We start from the raw sequence: 18,702 nt of genomic DNA on the forward strand, positions 1-18,702 counted from the left end.
ATCTCAGACATCAACACCCTTGTAAATGTCCAAAGATATTTCACCAGAAGAGCCCTTCACTCCTCCACTCGAAACAGAATATCCTACGAAAATAGACTAACAATCCTGGGCCTAGAAAGCCTAGAGCTACGGCGCCTAAAACACGATTTGAGTATTGCCCACAAGATCATATGCTGCAACGTCCTACCAGTCAATGACTACTTCAGCTTCAACCGCAATAACACAAGAGCACGCAACAGATTCAAACTTAATACGAACCGCTCCAAACTTGACTGTAAAAAATATGATTTCAACAATCGTGTTATTGAAGCGTGGAACTCATTACTGGACTCAATTGTGTCAACCCCTAACCCCCAACACTTCTCCCTTAGACTCTCCACGATTGACCTCTCCAGGTTCCTAAGAGGCCAGTAAGGGGCGTACATAAGTGCACTGATGTGCCTTTCGTCCCCTGTCCAATTGTCTTTCCTTTCTTTCACCTATCATAGATATTCTCTTCCTTTCATATATCCTCTCCTCTAAGTTCACTTTTACCCTGATATATATTACCACATGTCTATTTTCTTCCTATGTATTTGTGTATTGGACAAATGAATAAATAAATAAATAAAATAAGCTATGAACTCTAGCTCCCTCTTGTGGCAATCTGCAGCACCACAGCAAATCAGACATAGCTCAGTTTATACAGTATATTGGCAACCCAACTGTTTTGGACAGAGTCCTAACAGATACCATCAAACATTGTTCGTTCTGGACTTACTCAGGGGTTGGAATTGGGAGGCTGGTAGTTACAGTGGTTCTCCTCCTTTCTCCGAGACCAGTTTCAGCCAGAGTCAGGGAGGTAGTGCAATCTACAGCCATAGGCACCCTATGCTCTCTCTACTTCTGTTCCATTTCTACATGAAGTTACTGGAGGAAGTCATCAGCCTGTATGGGAGCTGTATCATAAGTGCACTTTGATGCACAACTGTATCTCTCTGTCCCTGGCTGACAAGTGGTGTTGCTAGAGCATAGAGGCTATGGGAGTCTGGACAGGGAGTGAGTTTAAGGCTTGTCAGGTCTTGGGAGTGGGGAAAGATTTTCCATCTTTGGTTGTCGCATTTCCCCACTCAGGGCAACTGTGCAATCTGTGGTTCTTCTTGAGTCGTAGCTTCTGCATGACAAACAGGTAACAGCTATGACTAGGAGGGCCTTTACACAATTTTGTCTTGTTTTCTAATTGCCTCTGTTCTGCAGCAAAAGGCTTTGCTTACCATTAAATGTCTTAAGTCATATCCTGGATGGACTACCGCAACATACTTGAAAAAAATCTAGAAACTATAACTAGTCCAGAATGCAGGTAGATTTGCATACACATCAGTATGATCATGAAATATGAGCTGCACTAACTCCCAATAGGCTTTGAAGTGAAATTCAAGATGCTGGTTATCACCTCTAAAACACTACATGACAGAGGACCACTATATTCAACAGTATCTTCTCATGTCACACCCTCTACAGCAGTGTTTCCCAACCTTGGCAACTTGAAGACATTTGGACTTCAACTCCCAGAATTCCCCAGCCAGTGAATGCTGGCTGGGGAATTCTGGGAGTTGAAGTCCAGATATCTTCAAGTTGCCAAGGTTGGGAAACACTGCTCTACAGGATGGCCATGTTTCAAGTCCTTTCCTTGAAGCAACGAGAAGTATAAAATAAATTGGGGTTCTGGTCTCCTTTTAATATCTGTTGATGTTCTTAATTATACAGGATTTGTTGCTACTTACTTTATTATTGATGGTTCAACACCCACAGTCACAACTGTTTGAATTGGACAGCCATAAATAGAGTATCTTCCCACCCATTCTGTGAGACCAGATTTGGTGAGAATTCTTCACAGAGCCATAGATTGTTTTCTAGACTAAGAGTTTAATATCAGTTGCTGTGTTCCATTGATCCTGGGTACCTCCTGATCCTTACCTGAGATACATAATTCCATTTGTGTCTTTTATGTGTTTACTTCCTTCCCTGTCTTACCCAGAAAATTCTCACTGCCCGTTATGTTGCAGTACAGAAAATTTCTTCTCAAGCCCTTGGTACCTTCTTCATAATAATATAACTTGGAATTCTATTAGGTATAATTTGGGTTTTCTTCACGTAGTGGGATTAACATTGCACATATTTTGGAGATCTTCACAAAATCTGCTTCACTGTCCATGTTGTCTCCCTGCATTTTCCTCTTGCTAACCACCCACCGCTCTCTTTCTGTATTTTTATCTCTATTTTCAGATTCTAGTTTCCTTTTATGTTCCTCCAAACGGTTCCAAGTAGGTCAGCAGCAACTAATCCTTCAATCACAGACAATGGGCAATCAACAGCAGTCAGGAATAGCCAATGAAAGACATCAGTAAGCAGTCTCTATCTCCATCTTCTTGACTTATCCGTTTTCTTCTTCATCCTTTTTCTTTTCAATTTCTCATGAAAAACATCAATTTGTTCTCCTGCTTTGATCACTCAAAATGCAACCAATTAATTAAAAACTATGGTAAATTCTGAAAAACCTTAAGGTTTGATAAAATCACGTATAAAACTTGTTCTATTACTAGTCAGGGGAAAATAATGGAACAACAATAATTTTAAAAATTTCCGTAAAACTAATAAAACATAGCTTTTGTAGCATTTGTGAGAGCATGCAGAACAAATTCTTCAGTAAATTCAACTAAAGATGCTCTAAATCTCATTTCCACATAGCATAATATTTTAAGAAATCCTCCTGCACTATACATCTATTGTGATATATATATAATGCCTAGCATACCATATACTTTGTCTAGTCTAGGGCAAATAAAGAAAAAAGTGCTTTAATGGGAATACCTGTCTGGTTTATGACATCAGAATGGAATCTGATGATAAAACACTGTTAAAGAAGAAAAAAGTGGTTGTACCAGATGATTCATCCAATGAAGCAAATTCACTTACCACTAAGGAAAAAACAACAACATTTGGACCATTGAGTTATTGTTGAGCCAAATTCATCAACATGAATCATCGGATGTTTCTGTAAAGGTAAATAGAATCCTTCCGTGAAATATTTTGAAAATAGTCCTATAAAACCTTCACACTTTTCAAAGTTAATTTAGTAATGTAGTTAATAGAATAGAATAGAATTCTTTATTGGCCAAGTATTACCGAACACACAAGCTATTTAATCTTTGTCTGCAAAGCACAATTTCTTCATTCCATCCCTGTTCAGGCTACATTTTGTCACACAGAACTATATAGATTATTTTTGTAGATATGTGCTTGAAAGAAAAGACAACACTTCCAAAGAAGCTGTTCTGTTCCAATAGCAATACCATCTTGAGAAACTGTTCTGACAACAAAAATGAATTTTGCTTTCTAATATTACAGAAATGTGAAGTGAATAAGAAATTACAAGTAGTCATATATGATTGTATAACCTTCTGTGTTTTTATATTATTAATAAAACATATTAGTAGCAGATAGTCTTTGATTTTTCAGAAACCACGTTTGTTGCATAAGGTAAAGCTCAGATTTCTGCTATGGAAGTAGTCAGTTTACTTGCATAAGGTAACTAATTAAATTTCCCAAGAAAAGCCTCCTTAGATAATAGTGGAACCTCTACTTATGAACTTAATTCGTTCCGTGACCAGGTTCTTAAGTAGAAAAGTTTGTAAGAAAAAGCAATTGTTCCCATAGGAATCAATGTAAAAGCAAATAATGTGTGCCATTGGGGAAATCACAGGGAGGGTGGAGGCCCTGTTTCTCCCAGGAGATTCTTAGAGATGCCCCATGGAGGCTTCTCCCCACCTTTTCCGGCCCTGTTTCCTCCCAGGAGATTCCTAGAGAGGCCCCATTGAGGCTTCTCTCCACCTTTTCTGGACCTGTTTTCCCCCAGCAGATTCCTAGAGAGGCCCCACAGAGGCTTCTCCCCGCCTTTTCCGACCCTGTTTCCTCCCAGGGGATTCTAGAGGCCCCACGGAGGCTTCTCCCTGCCTTTTTCGGTTACAGTTTCGGAGGCTCGGGTTTGTAAGTAGAAAATGGTTCTTGAGAAGAAGCAAAAAAAATCTTGAACACCCAGTTCTTATCTAAGTAGAGGCATTCTTAGATAGAGGTACCATTGTACTAGGAAAACTTAGAAGAATAATGAGATTTCTTTAAAGTACATACTCTTCAAATCTTTAATCAGACTGTTTTATCATGTTTCATCTGTTGACATTTTTTTCTGCAGAAATTGGGATGGATTATTTTTTTTTGCATTGAACTCAATTCCAAATGTAATTTGTACATTTGTAATCGTTTTCAATTAACAGGTACTAAGCCCTTAGTGATACAGGGTGATAGTTTCTCAGTGGACTTGAACTTTGAGAATGATAGCATAATTCCAAATGAACTGTGTAGATCCAGATTACTGAGGATAAATTAAGAAGTTAATTTACCTACTTTAAAGTGACTAAAAATACTGTACACAAATATGAGAGCAAAGAATATGTTATAACTGCTTGGAAGATTTTGTCACAGCTCAGTACTACATTGAGTAGAAATTCTGTTCAAGTCATCACTAAACACTAAGGGATTTTTTTCCCAGCCAAAAAGTGATATGGATTAGACCAGTGTTTCCCAACCTTGGCAACTTGAATATATTTGGACTTCAACTCCCAGAATTCCCCAGCCAGTGAATGCTGGCTGGGGAATTCTGGGAGTTAAAGTCCAAATATTTTCAAGTTGCCAAGGTTGGGAAACACTGGATTAGACAACATAGAAACAACGTGAAAGGAACCAACAAACTACCCTATTGAGTGATGTAATGCTAAAATATCAACCAGGACAGTGATGGCTAACCTTTTTCTCATCACATGCCGAAAGAGCGTGCATGCTGGCATCCATAATGCAATGCATGTGTGATACCCCCATTCATCCCGGCCCCCACGCTCGACACCCATCGCTCCCCTGTGCATGTGTGTGCATACCCCCCAGTAAGCATGCGCAACCCCCCCCTGCCCCATTTTGGGCCTAGCAGGCCTCTTTGCAGCCTCCTGGAACCAAATATGGGCTGGGGGGGACACACCGCACTTCACCATGCTCCCCTTAGCCCCCTTACACATGCCTGTGCAGCTCCCGTATGCGTCCCGCCCTACACGCATGCATGAGATACCAGCTGTGCATGCACAGTACAGCTGTGGCGGGCTCTACCTGTGCCACGCATGCCATAGTTTTGCCATCACGGCACTAGAATGATTGATGCTGGAAAGCTCAATACTGTAACTTTTTATAAGGGGAATGCATGGCCTTTTGAATCCTCATCCTTTTGAAGTGTGAGGACTTTCAGATATAGCAGTACAATGTTACTACCATAACTATTTGCAATAGGGATGAACCTGAAGAAATACTGAACTGCAACACAATGTTGCAGCAGAGATAAGAGTTTATCTAGTGGTCCTTCACTTAGGACTGTTTGCTTAATGACTGTTCAAAGTTACAGTGGCACTGAAAAAAAAGTTACTGGCACTTAGAGCTGTTGCAGCATCCCCTGCAATCACTTTGGAATTGTGATTTATGTGATTTACAGTTGCAATATCCCAGTGACATCACAATCTGCGACCTTCCAATAGGCAAAGTCAATGGGGCAAGCCAGATTTGCTTAACACCCACGATTCACTTAACAACTGCAGCGATTTACAGACATGGCAAAAAGGTTGTAAAATTGGAGTGACTCAAAAGAATAGAATAGAATTAGAATAGAATAGAATAGAACAGAATAGAATTCTTTATTGGCCAAGTGTGATTGGACACAAAAGGAATTTGGTGCATATGCTCTCAGTGTACATAAAATATATAGTTGTCAACAATCATTAGGTACGACACTTAATGATTGTCATAGAAGAGAAATAAGCAATCAGGAAACAATCAATATCAATATAAATCGTAAGATACAAGCAACAAGTTACTCTCCTTAGCAAAGAAATTCTGGTCTCAACTGTGGTAGCATAAATCGAGAACTACCTCTACTTTGTTCTTCTGCCACCATGCCAAATTAAATTCAATAAGCAGCCATTAGAGAGCCGAATTTACTTTTTTTTTAATGTAAGATAGAAGACTGCATATTTATTTTTATTTGTCATACAAATATAGTATTGTAGTATGTTTAACATAATATAAGGATAAAGTAGAGAGAGAAAAGATAAAAACACATTAGGACAGGAACGGTAAAAAATATGACTGTAAAAAATATGACTTCAGCAACCGAGTTCTCAAAGCATGGAACTCATTACCTGACTCAGTGGTGTCAACCCCTAACATTTTTCCCTTAGACTATCCACGATTGACCTCTCCAGGTTCCTTAGAGCAGTGTTTTTCAACCAGTGTGCCGTGGCACACTAGTGTGCCGCGAGACATGGTCAGGTGTGCCGCGAAGAAGGAAACTCAGGTTTTGCTGAGAGAGAGAGTGAGAGTGAGAGAGAAAGAGAGTGTGTGTGAGAGAGAAAGCAAGAGAGAAAGAAAAGCGAAAGAGAGAGAAAGAAAGCAAGAGAGAGAAAAGGAGAAGGGAGAGAGAGAGAGAAATGAACAAAAAGGGGAGGAAAAAAGAGAAATGAGAAAATGATTGAGACAGAGAATGAGAAGAAAGAGAGAGAAACAAAAGAGAGAGAGAAGTGACTCTTGATTTAAAGCATATGATAAAAAGCCAAAGAATAAGAGAGAAAAAACCCAGCCCTCACCTGTTTTTGGAAATGGTTCAAGAGTGTACACACACACACACACACACACACAAGGGTGGGGAGGAGACACGGATGGAAAAAGAGAGGAGAATGTCTTGGGATGTCATTTTGTGTCATTTGGGTTGGTGGTGTGCCCCAGGATTTTGTAAATGTAAAAAATGTGCCGTGGCTCAAAAATGGTTGGGAAACACTGCCTTAGAGGTCAGTAAGGGGTGTGCATAAGGGCACCAGTGTGCCTTCCGTCCCCTGTCCAATTGTCTCTCCATATCTCATTTCTTTTCTTCCTTTCAAATATGTTCACCTATACTTTTATATCTTTTCTTCTATTCTTTTCTTTATTTATATTACTACATATCTATTCTCTCCAATGTATATTATGTATTGGACTAACTAACTAACTAACTAAATAAATAATTTTTTTTTTTAAAAGCACTTATGCACGCCTTATTTTTATTATTTATTATTTTATTATTTATTATTTATCAAGAAGTCAGTCCGATCGTGTATTAAGAATTGCAAATATAGACGAACTGGTTCAATGCCTGCAGCCAATTCGTGCCGTAGGCATCGTCGGCTTGCTAACCGAGAAGTTCTGCTTCATTTTATGCAGTTTGAGACTTTCATATCCAACTTGGGTTTATAGAATGTAAACACTTTTCAACCTATACAAGCCCTTGTGGTTTAAAAAAAAAATTTCTCATGCCATCGAAAAACTTTTAACAACGGGCTCTCCTTACGTCTACGAACCTGCTGGGATCGCATGCTCCCTTAAAAACAGCCATTTCGCGCTTTTCCCGCGGCGGAGAGGAAGCCAGCGCTCCCTCCCTCGGAGGGAAAACAAGAAACGCTTCATAAAAGCAGAGACTACGATTCCCAAAGGCCTTTGCGGAAAGGAGAGTTCCATGAATGGCGAACAGGGCGCGCAGGCGCACTCCTCGGACTACATTTCCCTGGGGCCTGTGCGCGCGGCCGCCTAATGGTGTCTCCAGCGCTGGGCCGAACAGCGCGTGGGGCTGGGAGGGGGGGCGGGGGGAGGGCGACGAGGCTCTGCCGCGGTGACGAGCAAAGTGTGTGCCCGCCATAGTGCTAGCAGCCGCCGGGCCGCGGTGCGTGGGGCCGGGAGGAGGCCGAAGGGGTAGTGGCGGCGGCTCGAGCGAAGAGGCAGCAGGTACGTGGGAGCTCCGGCGAAAGGAGCAAACGTGGAGGGTGACAGGCGCAGGCCGGGGTCGCCTAGCGGACCCCGCCGAGGGCTGGTCTTAAAAGCCGAGCGGCGCTTCCATGTGTTTCCAGGTCTCTCTCTCCTCCCCCCCCCCATCGGCAGTGGCGGGACGAGGACGGGGGAGGAAGGCGGGCTGGCGAAGGGCAGGAAGCGGGTAAACCTGCTCCGTCTCCGCTGCGTTGAATTCGGGTGGGAAAAGGCGGGCGGTTCGCCCTGTTTCCTCCTCCTGCTTGGCGCTTCTTCTGACCGGTTAGAAAGAGCGGAGTTGGTGCCCCTTTGCAGACGCGGGAGAAGAAGTGCACCGCGCAAAACTGGAGGGGTGGTGGTGGAGGTACAGCGGTGCGAAGGAGCCCCGTTGGCCCGCCACCCGGGAGTTTGTTTCCGAATGCTTGGAATTGAAGCATTCACCTTGGATACCCCCTCCTTCCTTGTATTCAGCATCCCTACAAATGGAGGGAAGGCTTAAAGGGAAAAGCTACGATCAGACTTTGAAAAGCTGGTTGTGCTGGAGGTTTCCAACACCCTCCTCCACCCTCTTGCTGGGCTGGCTTGTTTCCCCTCTTTGGAACCCAGCTTAGTTTTGTCTTTGTTTTATCCTGTCGGCCCCCCCCCCCCTTTTTTTTTTCTTTTGGTCCCCTTAGCTGTCAACCCTGAGGACTAGAAGCAGTGTGCTGCTCGGTTGGCTTTCCTGTTAAAATCTCCAGAAAGATTTCGCCTGAAAGAGGGATTGATTGATTGGTTTGTTTGTTTGGTTTTTGTTTGACTTCTATGCCACCCAAACTTACAATAATAATTTAAATAGAAATACAAATAGATACAGAACAATAAAAAGAAGTCACATACCTCTGAACAGCGCAGAAGGATTGTATTTTTTTACTTTTACTTCACCATTTTTCTCTGGAATTGAACATATTTTGACTTACTTTTTTGATATTAGACTTTAATCCTGAAAGAAAAACAATAGCCCAAACACCAATAGGTGCAACATTCATTTTTCTTGCTGAAGAATAAGCTACCTGCAACCCTCCCTTCCTGTATATTACATGTATGAGGAGGGGAATTCAAAGCAGCTCTGCTAGATGGTGAGAATTGATACCTGGAAGCCACAGGCCCTAGTCTGTGATAGTCAACCCTTCCTAGAAACAGAATGGTGATATCATGGACCAAATTGGTGGGTGTGGAGAAGTAAGGATTGAGCTGTTGGCCTAGAAGCCAGGGAATTCTGAGTTCTAGTTCCACCTCTGGCATTAAAGCCAGCTGCGTGATTTTGTGTCAGTCATTCTCTCTCAGCCCAACCTACCTCACAGGGTTGTTGCTGAGGGGAAGATAGGAGGAGGAAGGAGTATTTAATACTGTATATTCACTGCCTTGAGTTATTTATAACAATGATAAAGGTAGGATAAAAATCAAATCAAAAAGACTATTGCCAAGATTGCTGAGGCCATGGAATGAATTGCAGCCCTTAGAGCCTCTTTTGCTGGAAGTTAAACTACTTTAGCTTCTTCTGATTCTCTATTCATACGTTTATTTACCTTTCTGTTCCGTGGAAATGAATAAGAATAATTCTGTTATCCAGAAGAAAATAATTATGCTGGTTTTGGCTGGAATTTTTGTCTCAATGCCAGCTTTACACATGGTGGTGGTGGTTCTGTATCTGGGATTGCCCTTTTTTGGTAACACCTCCCTCCCCCTTTATACTGGTAGTTCATTGAGAACTACTGAAAACTGTTGTGACAATCCCTATCTATTTGGTAATATTAAATGCTTAATGTTTGAGAGAGTTGCATTTTTAAAAAATCTATACTGTAATGCCCTTACAACTATTTTATCAGTGGTAGCTGTGTCAAATGTGTTGGTATGTCTCAGTATAGCTAGGCTATGAGACCCTTGACATACACTGAGCAGAGAATTTCAACAGAGTGTGGATGTGTGGTAAAGCCAAAGAAAAAAAAAGACACAGACTTAGTTATGCTTAATAAGTATTATTTACATATATACAAAACAGAAACAATCCATAACAAGCACTAAGCCATACAATATAATAAGCAGTAAGCAAACACTCCCCCCTCAAGGCAAAGCAAAAACGAATGAGCGTTAAAGCATCATTGAGGGAAGGAGTACTGGCGCCCTCTTATGGCGAACCTGCCCAAAATATTTAAAGTGATAGTACAAGAGACTACAATAGGTAGTTTACAATGGCAAACCCTAACAACCTTGTACTAACAAAATGGTGTTAAGAATTTTTAAATTTTGTTTTCCCTAGTTGCCTAAATGGCACCTCCAGTAATACATCTATAATAGTAGTGTATGAAAGTGAACTTTCATCTTCCTCTCTTCCCACCTCCCTTCTGTTTCTTGCCCCAATAAATTTGTCCTCTAAAGCCAGTTCTTGTTTTATAGAGGGGAAAAAAACCCAAATTTGTACCATTTACACTATTTTTTTCATAGAATCAATAGCTTTGTGTGAAAATGCAATTGGAGAATTGGGAAAATAGCATAGAAGCAAATGATGAAATAGAAGGCTATATCTTGTGGGTCAAATTTATTGCAAAGTCTGGCCATTTATCCTATAACCTTTTTCCATTGGGTTCTCTGTCCTGGGTTTTTTGGTCAACTTATTATCACCCAACCATTCCCTGGAGGGAAGTGCAGATTTTGAATAAATAGATTTACAGAGATTTGAAGTACAGTGATACCTTGTCTTACAAACTTAATTGGTTCCGGGACAAGGTTCTTAAGGTGAAAAGTTTGTAAGACGAAACAATGTTTCCCATAGGAATCAATGGAAAAGCGATTAATGCGTGCAAGCCCAAAATTCACCCCTTTTGCCAGCCGAAGCGCCCGTTTTTATGCTGCTGGTATTCCCCTGAGGCTCCCCTCCATGGGAAACCCCACCTACGGACTTCTGTGTTTTTGCGATGCTGCAGGGGAATCCCAGCAGGGGAATCCCAGCAGGGGAATCCCAGCATCGCAGAAACGAGCGCTTCACTGGCAACGGAAATCCGGAGGTGGGATTTCCCAGCAAAGGGAGCATCAGTGAAATCGCAGCATCGCAAAAACACCGAAGTCCTCGAAACCCCACCTCCGGACCTCTGTGTTTTTGCGATGCTGCAATTTCACTGAGGCTTCCCTCGCTGGGAAACCCCACCTCTGGACTTCCGTTGCCAGCGAAGCACCCATTTTTGCGCTGCTGGGATTCTCCTGCAGCATCACAAAAACATGGAAGTCCAGAGGCAGGGCATCCCAGTGGCGACAGTGGGTTTGTAAGGTGAAAATAGTTTGTAAGAAGAGGCAAAAAATTCAGGTTTGTATCTCGAAAAGTTCGTATGACGAGGCGTTTGTAAGACGAGGTATCACTGTACTGTAGAACATTGTAGTGACACTTGCTGCTAAAGCCTTTAACTGGATAGTCAACTAATTTAGGTCTCTCTTATTTTCCACTTCTCCTGTCTTCTAATGCCTATCCATTAGGTGTTTATTCCTTTACTAATATTGTGATGTGGGGTGATTTTCCCTAAGTTAAAAAAGGGAAAAAAAGTCAAAATGAATGCAGATCACTTTCTCCAGATCAAAGTATACTGTACTTTGGTCCTTAATGAGAAGTATTGGAACCCAATGTTGGTTTCATTTCTATGATTACTACTTCTAAGTTGAGTCTTTTGACCATAGTAGAAGTTACAAAATGGAATATATTGTATTACCTTCCAAATACAGGCATCCTGTGATGTTAGCTAAATGTTTATGATTAAATAAAGGAAATGTTATAATAAGAGTTGAAGAATCCATGGTTTTATTAGGGGTTCCTGACCACTGGGTTGATACTGGGCTGTGATTGTTTGGACCATCTTTAGATGCAAATATTTACTTTCAATTGTTAGTGTAAGGATTTCATTACAGTGTCCTTGATTGGCAGAATACTTTTGAGCAAAATGAATTGAATTGAATGCTAGAAATAATACAATTTTAGTATCAGTGCAATTTCATCTTGTTCGGTCACATAAGTGGAGCCTTCTTCAGTTTGGTACAATATTTTGCTATTGTAGCAATATTTTTAGAAATGCTATTTTTTAGTGTTAAATACCTGTTGTTCTAGCAATGAATAACAACTTGTGATACTTTTCTTAATTTTTATACTGGCAGATGTATTGAATAAGGGAATGGACCAAGGGAATAACCTTGGTCAAAACATTGTATTACAGGTAAAACTCAAAAAATTAGAATACATGTAAACATTTATTTCAGTAATGTAACTTAAAAGGTGAAACTTAATATATGAGAGATACTCATAACATGCAAGGTAAGATAGTTCAGCAAGACAGTATACAGGTAGTCCTTGACTTATGACCATAACTGAGCCCAAAATTTATGTTGCTAAGCCAGGCATTTAAGTGAGAGTTATTGATTGATTGATTGGATTTGTATGCTGCCCCTCTCTGAGGACCCAGGGCGGCTCACAACATATCAAAAAACAGTATACAATATAAATATCTAAGATCCGATTAATATAACTAACTATTCTAAAAACCCTGCAACATTAAAATTCATTCATTTGAACAACAAGCATACATCACATTCGTCAGCCAGAGACTAGGGTCTACTGACCCTAAGCCTCGCACCATAGATGAGTTTTCAGGTTCTTACAGAAGGCGGGGGGGGGGGGCTGTACGACTCTCTGGGAGGAGCTGATTCCAGAGGGTTGGGGCCCACAGAGAAGGCTCTTCCCCTAGGCTCTGCCAAACGACATTGTCTAGTTCAGTGTTTCCCAACCTTGGTAACTTGAAGATATCTGGACTTCAACTTCCAGAATTCCCCAGCCAGCATTCGCTGTCTGGGGAATTCTGGGAGTTGAAGTCCAAATATCTTCAAGTTGCCAAGGTTGGGAAACAATGGTCTAGTTGACGGGACCTGGAGAAGGCCGCCTCTGTGGGACCTAACTGATTGCTGGGGCTCATGCGGCAGGAGTTTTACCCCATTTTACAACCTTTCCTGTCACAGGTAAGTGAACAGCTGTGGTTGCTAAGCTGGTAACATGGTTGTTAAGTGAATCGGCCTTCTCCATTGGCTTTGCTTGTCAAAAGGTGATCACAAGTCCCTGGGAAACCGCAACCATCATAAATGTGAAGTGATTTGGGAAGCATCTGAATTTTGATCACATGACCTTGGGGATGCTACAAGTGTGAAAAACAGTCATCAGTCACTTTCAGTGCTGCAGTAGCTTTGAACGGTCACTAAACGAACTGCTGTTACTCAAGGGCTACCTGCTCAGGCTTTATATTATTATTATTATCATCATCATCATCATCATCATCATTATTATTATTATTGTTATTATTATTATAAGATTTGTATCCCGCCCCTCTCCAGAGACTCGGAGCGGCTCACAACAGCAAAACAGTACAAATCCAATGGTTAAAACAATTTAAAACCCTTAATATAAAAAAACAATCATACATCTCATACAAACTGTACGTAAAGCGGAAACGACCCAGGGGAATCAATTTCCCCATGCCTGACGGCAGAGGCGGGTTTTAAGGAGTTTGTGAAAGGCAAGGAGGATGGGGGCAATCCTAATCTCCGGAGTTGATTCCAGAGGCTCGGGGCCACCACAGAGAAGGCTCTTCCCCTGGGTCCCGCCAGACGACATTGTTTCATCGACGGGACCCGGAGAAGGCCAACTCTGTGGGACCTAACCGGTCACTGGGATTCGTGCAGCAGAAGGCGGTCCCGGAGATTTATATTTATATTTATGGGTGTGTGATACTTTTGTTGTACAGTGCATTTGAAACTTTGTTCCTGTTAAGATGTTTGGAAGAGTTTTGTTTTAAAATAATCTACATAGTGTACATTTTCAGCTATATCAGATACTTTTAATTTCATACAGTATAAACGGTTAAATAATGAGCCAATATTCTATACTAATTGGATTTACTTCCTCCCTTCAAAATGTATTACATGTTGGAAACAAAGGATAAATCAATCTTGGAAAGAAAATGACTATTTTAGTTGGAGAAGCAAACATCCTTTTGATCAAGTATGGCATATATCAAGATGATGTACATCATCTAAGTGAAGACATTTGAATGTCATTCATACTGAAGACATCTGGCCAAATGGTAGTCAAGAGAAAGAAGTGTTGGTTAAAACTATCATTGGCTCACATAAGAAATATATGGACGAACCACAAGTGCCTAAATATCCCACAGTTGCATGGAAATCATGATAAGAAAGCAAGGAAGAAAGCAATATCCAACTACCGCTGAAGGATAAGATGGGTCCTGAAGAGCTAGGAAGATCAAGTTTTTCATCATCAGGCCAAAGCCCTGCCAGTCATCAGATACCCTGCTGTATATGAGCTGGTCGAAGAAAAATATAAAAGACACTAATGTGAAAACATTCAAAATTTAGGGAAGTTTCCATCCCAAGTCCAAAGCCCAGAGACTGCATACCAGTGGTTCTCAGCCTTTCTAATGCCACAACCCCTTAATACAGTTCCTCATGTTGTGGTGACCCCCAAGCATAAGTCTAGCACCAATTCTCCCAACAGAGCTTTAAGCTGATTGGCAGGAAGGTCAGAGGGACACCCCCACTGTAAACAACTGGTCAGATTTAAAAAATATGTTCCAAGGCGCCAGAATAGAAGCTTTAGTTCCTAACACCATGGGAAATTTGATTTTCCCCATGGTCTTAGGCGACCCATGTGAAATGGTCGTTTGACCCCCAAAGGGGTCCCGACCCCCAGGTTGAGAACCACTGCTGTATACCAACTGGAAAGAGGGTGGGTGGGGCCTGGTGAGTGTCAATGCCATTGTCTTGGATGAAACCCAGAGTGTGCAGGAGTACAACAGCAAAATGGCACTGAAAGATGAGCTGCAGAGAGAATTCCAGAGTCAGTAGCAGACATGGAAGGAAGATCAAGCAGAGGAAAGAGCCATGGCAAGCCAAGAAATACCCTACATAGGATGCACCATTGACAGATATCTGAGATGGTTGACACTGGGAAACTCTACCAGGGGCTGGACTAAATCATAGCAACACAAGCATAGGCATCCAGCACCAGATCCGTAGTAGCAAGGGTCTGTCATACTAGGCAGGACCTGAAGTGCAGATTATTCAGAGAGGCCTCAGAGACAGATTCGGAGATGCAGGCAAGAACAGCACAGCACAACCAAGTAGTTGGCATTGTATACAGGAGCATCTGCACAGTGTATGGGCTAGATCAGTGATGGAGAATCTACGGCACGTGTGCCACTTGTGGCACGCGGAGCCATAGCTATGGGCACATGAACTCAGGTCCAACGTGCATGTGTGCACCGGCCAGCTGATTTTAGAGCCTTCTGGGTCCACTGGGATTTGGGAAACAGACTGTTTCCTGCCTATGGAGGGGGTGGGGTAGCCCCATTTTTTGCTCACCCCAAGCTCCAGAGCCTTTTTAGGAGCCTGGGGAGGGAGAAAATGGCCTCCCCTCCCCCGGCAGAGGCCTTCTGGAGGCCAGAAATGGCTTGTTTCTCAACTTGAACTAAAAAAGGTTCGCCATCACTGGGCTAGATCTTCCCAAGTCCAGATGGGAGATTCCACATTGGAATGTGGATAATATTAGAGCTAAGATCCTGTGGGACTTCCAGTTCCAGGCAGACAAGCAGGCGTTGGCCAGGCAACCAGACATCATGGTTATAGGCCATGTAGGAGACACGGTGGCGCAGTGGTTAAAATACAGTACTGCAGGCTACTTCTGTTGATCACCGGCTGCTAGCAGTTTGGCAGATCGAATCTCACCAGGCTCAAGTTTGACTCGGCCTTCCATCCTTCCGAGGTGGCTAAAAGTGAGGACCCAGATTTATTTATTTATTAAATTTGTATGCTGCCCCTCTCCGATTGTTGGGGGCAATATGCTGACTCTGTAAAAATCACTTAAAGAAGGCTGTAAAGTACTGAGAAGTGATAGATAAGTCTAAGTGCTATTGCTATACAAAGCTCAGAAGATGGCAGTGATGATAGGTGTAGTGGTGCCAAAGGGCAGCAACATCAGGGAGAAGGAGAAGCTAGAGAAGTACAAGGGCCTGAAGAAAGAATTAGAGAGGCTGTGGAGAGTAAAGGCCAAAGTGGTCCTACCACCACTGGGTGCTGTGGCTCTAACATTAGATTTCTCTGTGTAAAAGAGTTCAGTGCTAAGAATAGTTAAGATACTATGCAGGACCCTCAAACTCTCAGGCTCTGATAGATGACCCAAGGCATTGAGACATATGCCACCCATTTAAGGGAACCCCTTTACAAATATATCTTTAAAATGATGCATATGTATGAATATTTTGAGAAGAAACAATAAGACGACTCATTAAATGTTTACGTTACTCCAGTAATCAAATCTTATAGTTAAAATTCTATTTCTTTGTGGACATGCCGTATACAGTGGTACCTCGGTTTTCTAACACCTTGGTTTTCGTACATTTCGGATACCAAACAAAATTTTCTGCAAAAATTTGCTTCAGTATCCGAACAAAAATTCGGATACTGAACAGAAAATTTTGTTTACTACCTGAAATGTAAGATCTGAGGGGATGAGGTGAGAGGGAATGGGAGTTGGAATCCCGACACGCCCCTCCTGGCCGCCCTCTTAACAGCCGCCCAGTCTCTACCTTGTAAGTGCTCCAAGCTGCAGGAAGGGTAGGGCTGGCTGCAATACCGGCAGCTTCAGGGGGCTCCTTTCCTCAGTGGTTCAGTTGGTTACATGCAGGCAGCTGCACCAACTTTTTCTTTCCCACCGGCGGCGGCTCCAGCGGCTTCCCTTCAAGGAGCAGCAGCAGCGTCAGGAACGTCACGTGATGAAGGGAAGCCGCCGGAGCCGCCGGGAAAGAAAAAGTTGGTGCAGCTGCCTGCATGTAACCAACTGAACCGCTGAGGAAAGGAGCCCCCCGAAGCTGCCGGTATTGCAGCCAGCCCTACCCTTCCTGCAGCTTGGAGCACTTACAAGGTAGAGACTGGGAGGCTGTTAAGAGGGCGGCCAGGAGGGGCATGTTGGGATTCCAACTCCCATTCCCTCTCACCCCGTCCCCTCAGATCTTTATCCCATAGGAAATGGAGGAAATACTGTAGATTTAATTGGTTCCCAGCAAGTCAATGGGCTGGGAACCAATTAAATCCATTTCCACTATTTCCTATGGGATAAATTAATTCGGTTCTCAACCAAATCGGTTCTCAACCACACTTCTGGAACGGATTGTGGTCGAGAACCGAAGTACCACTGTATTTCTGAGCCTTGGGTTGTATATTCTTACTGCTACTTTGTTATGTTTTGTCAGATCTCTTGCCAAGTTATCCATCACCATTCTTTTCTACCTAGAAAATATGTGGTTGATGAAAAAATAGTTACCAACCTAGATCATTTTGAAGGAGATTGTAGGCTTTGGGGAAGACTAAAGCTGTCAAAAGGTGCAATAGATGTATGTTAAATTCAATATTTGAGGCAATTTATGTCTCAGTAGCAGTTGCTGGGAAAGGCTATCCTACCTTACTTGAGGGATTTCCATTGTCATCTGGTTAAGCCACCGTGGAAGCGTGATTGGTTAGTTTAGGATTTTCAGATTTTGTGGTGTAAAAATCCCCTAAAACATACATTAATTTGTTTGAACTTTTCTAATGAGGAAAAAAAGCTACTCCTAAGTAGTGCTGAGTGCTAGCTGACAGTTTGGTATTGAATGGGTTCCTTATTCAATTTTTTATTCCCTTATTTAAAACAAACCCTACCAGAATTTGATTCCATGGCCAACTTGCCCAGAAAAGAAAAGACTGAGTTTTTACATGGCTTTGGAAGTTGTGGATTGGAGCCTTTGGAAACCAAAAGCAGGGATACAGGTCATCACACTGGCTTTCATCCAACTAAATGTGATTTTCAACCCTAAACAAAGGTTTGACTTGAATCTCTGCACTGGATTTTTTTCTTCACCTTTGCCAATCAAAACAAAGGGAGGTCTATTCAATTAATTACTCTTATGTTTACAACTTCCTTTATTTGGTTGCATGGATAATATTTAACTGTGGAGTATAGATTTATTTGGTGTTACATGTTTGTTCCTGGTGCCTTTCTGTTGAAAAACCTTTTTCAAAAATAAAACATTCACAAAAATAGAGACATCCTTACCTATCTGTCCAAATTAGCAGCTGCTCTAATGTGTTACTATCTCTTTGGCCAGTTTATCCTTCTTATATTGGGCAAAATATTTATGTTCCAGAGGGAAGATGTTTTCCTTGGTCCAGATAAGCTACTGTGGGCTGACTTTCACTTATTTCATTCATGTTCAGTGGATGAAATATCTAAAATCTTTCGTTCTGAAAGAATTGAGGGTTGTGGTTAGATTGAAGAGATTAAAAAGAGCAATTAACACTTTGCTTTTGAGCCTGATAGAATGAAAGCCAATGCAATTAGTTTATAAAACAAGATTCTACAATCTGACACTTTAGGATTAGAAATTATGACCATGACTCCTCAAAGTTGTAATTACTGTAGCTGTAATTTTTAATATGGGAGAAAGAGAACTGGTTACAAATATGATTGGAGGGTAATCATTTCAGCTGCTTTTTATTTTAGTTAATGTAAATAAAACTAAATACAGTTATTGTCTTGGTTCCATATTGAATGACACATAATTTGGGAATGTTGGCATATGGTGTCAACTGCTCATTATAAAAGAGAATACTGCTTTAAAAACATAAACATGCCGAAGATCTTTGTGATGAGTGCATACAAAGACATTTTTAAAATGTATGTCTTAATTC

At 41.7% G+C, this 18,702-nt stretch overlaps 2 protein-coding genes across 4 annotated transcripts in view; one reads left to right on the forward strand and one right to left on the reverse strand.

The window, feature by feature from the left end:
* The window catches only part of RAD54L2 (RAD54 like 2), an 86,787-nt gene extending 83,787 nt beyond the window's left edge, over nt 1–3,000 (reverse strand). The window contains exon 1 of the mRNA XM_070738714.1: nt 2,956–3,000. The gene's annotated coding sequence lies outside the window, so the exon portion shown is untranslated. The remainder of the gene's footprint in view (nt 1–2,955) is intronic.
* A 4,728-nt stretch (nt 3,001–7,728) lies between these two features.
* Nucleotides 7,729–18,702, forward strand: part of DCAF1 (DDB1 and CUL4 associated factor 1) — a 63,401-nt gene continuing 52,427 nt past the window's right edge. For all 3 annotated transcript variants that reach the window (XM_070738724.1, XM_070738725.1, XM_070738726.1), the window contains exon 1: nt 7,729–7,881. The gene's annotated coding sequence lies outside the window, so the exon portion shown is untranslated. The remainder of the gene's footprint in view (nt 7,882–18,702) is intronic.

Source organism: Erythrolamprus reginae, chromosome 2 (genome assembly GCF_031021105.1).
Source record: "Erythrolamprus reginae isolate rEryReg1 chromosome 2, rEryReg1.hap1, whole genome shotgun sequence".
NCBI lineage: Eukaryota > Metazoa > Chordata > Lepidosauria > Squamata > Dipsadidae > Erythrolamprus > Erythrolamprus reginae.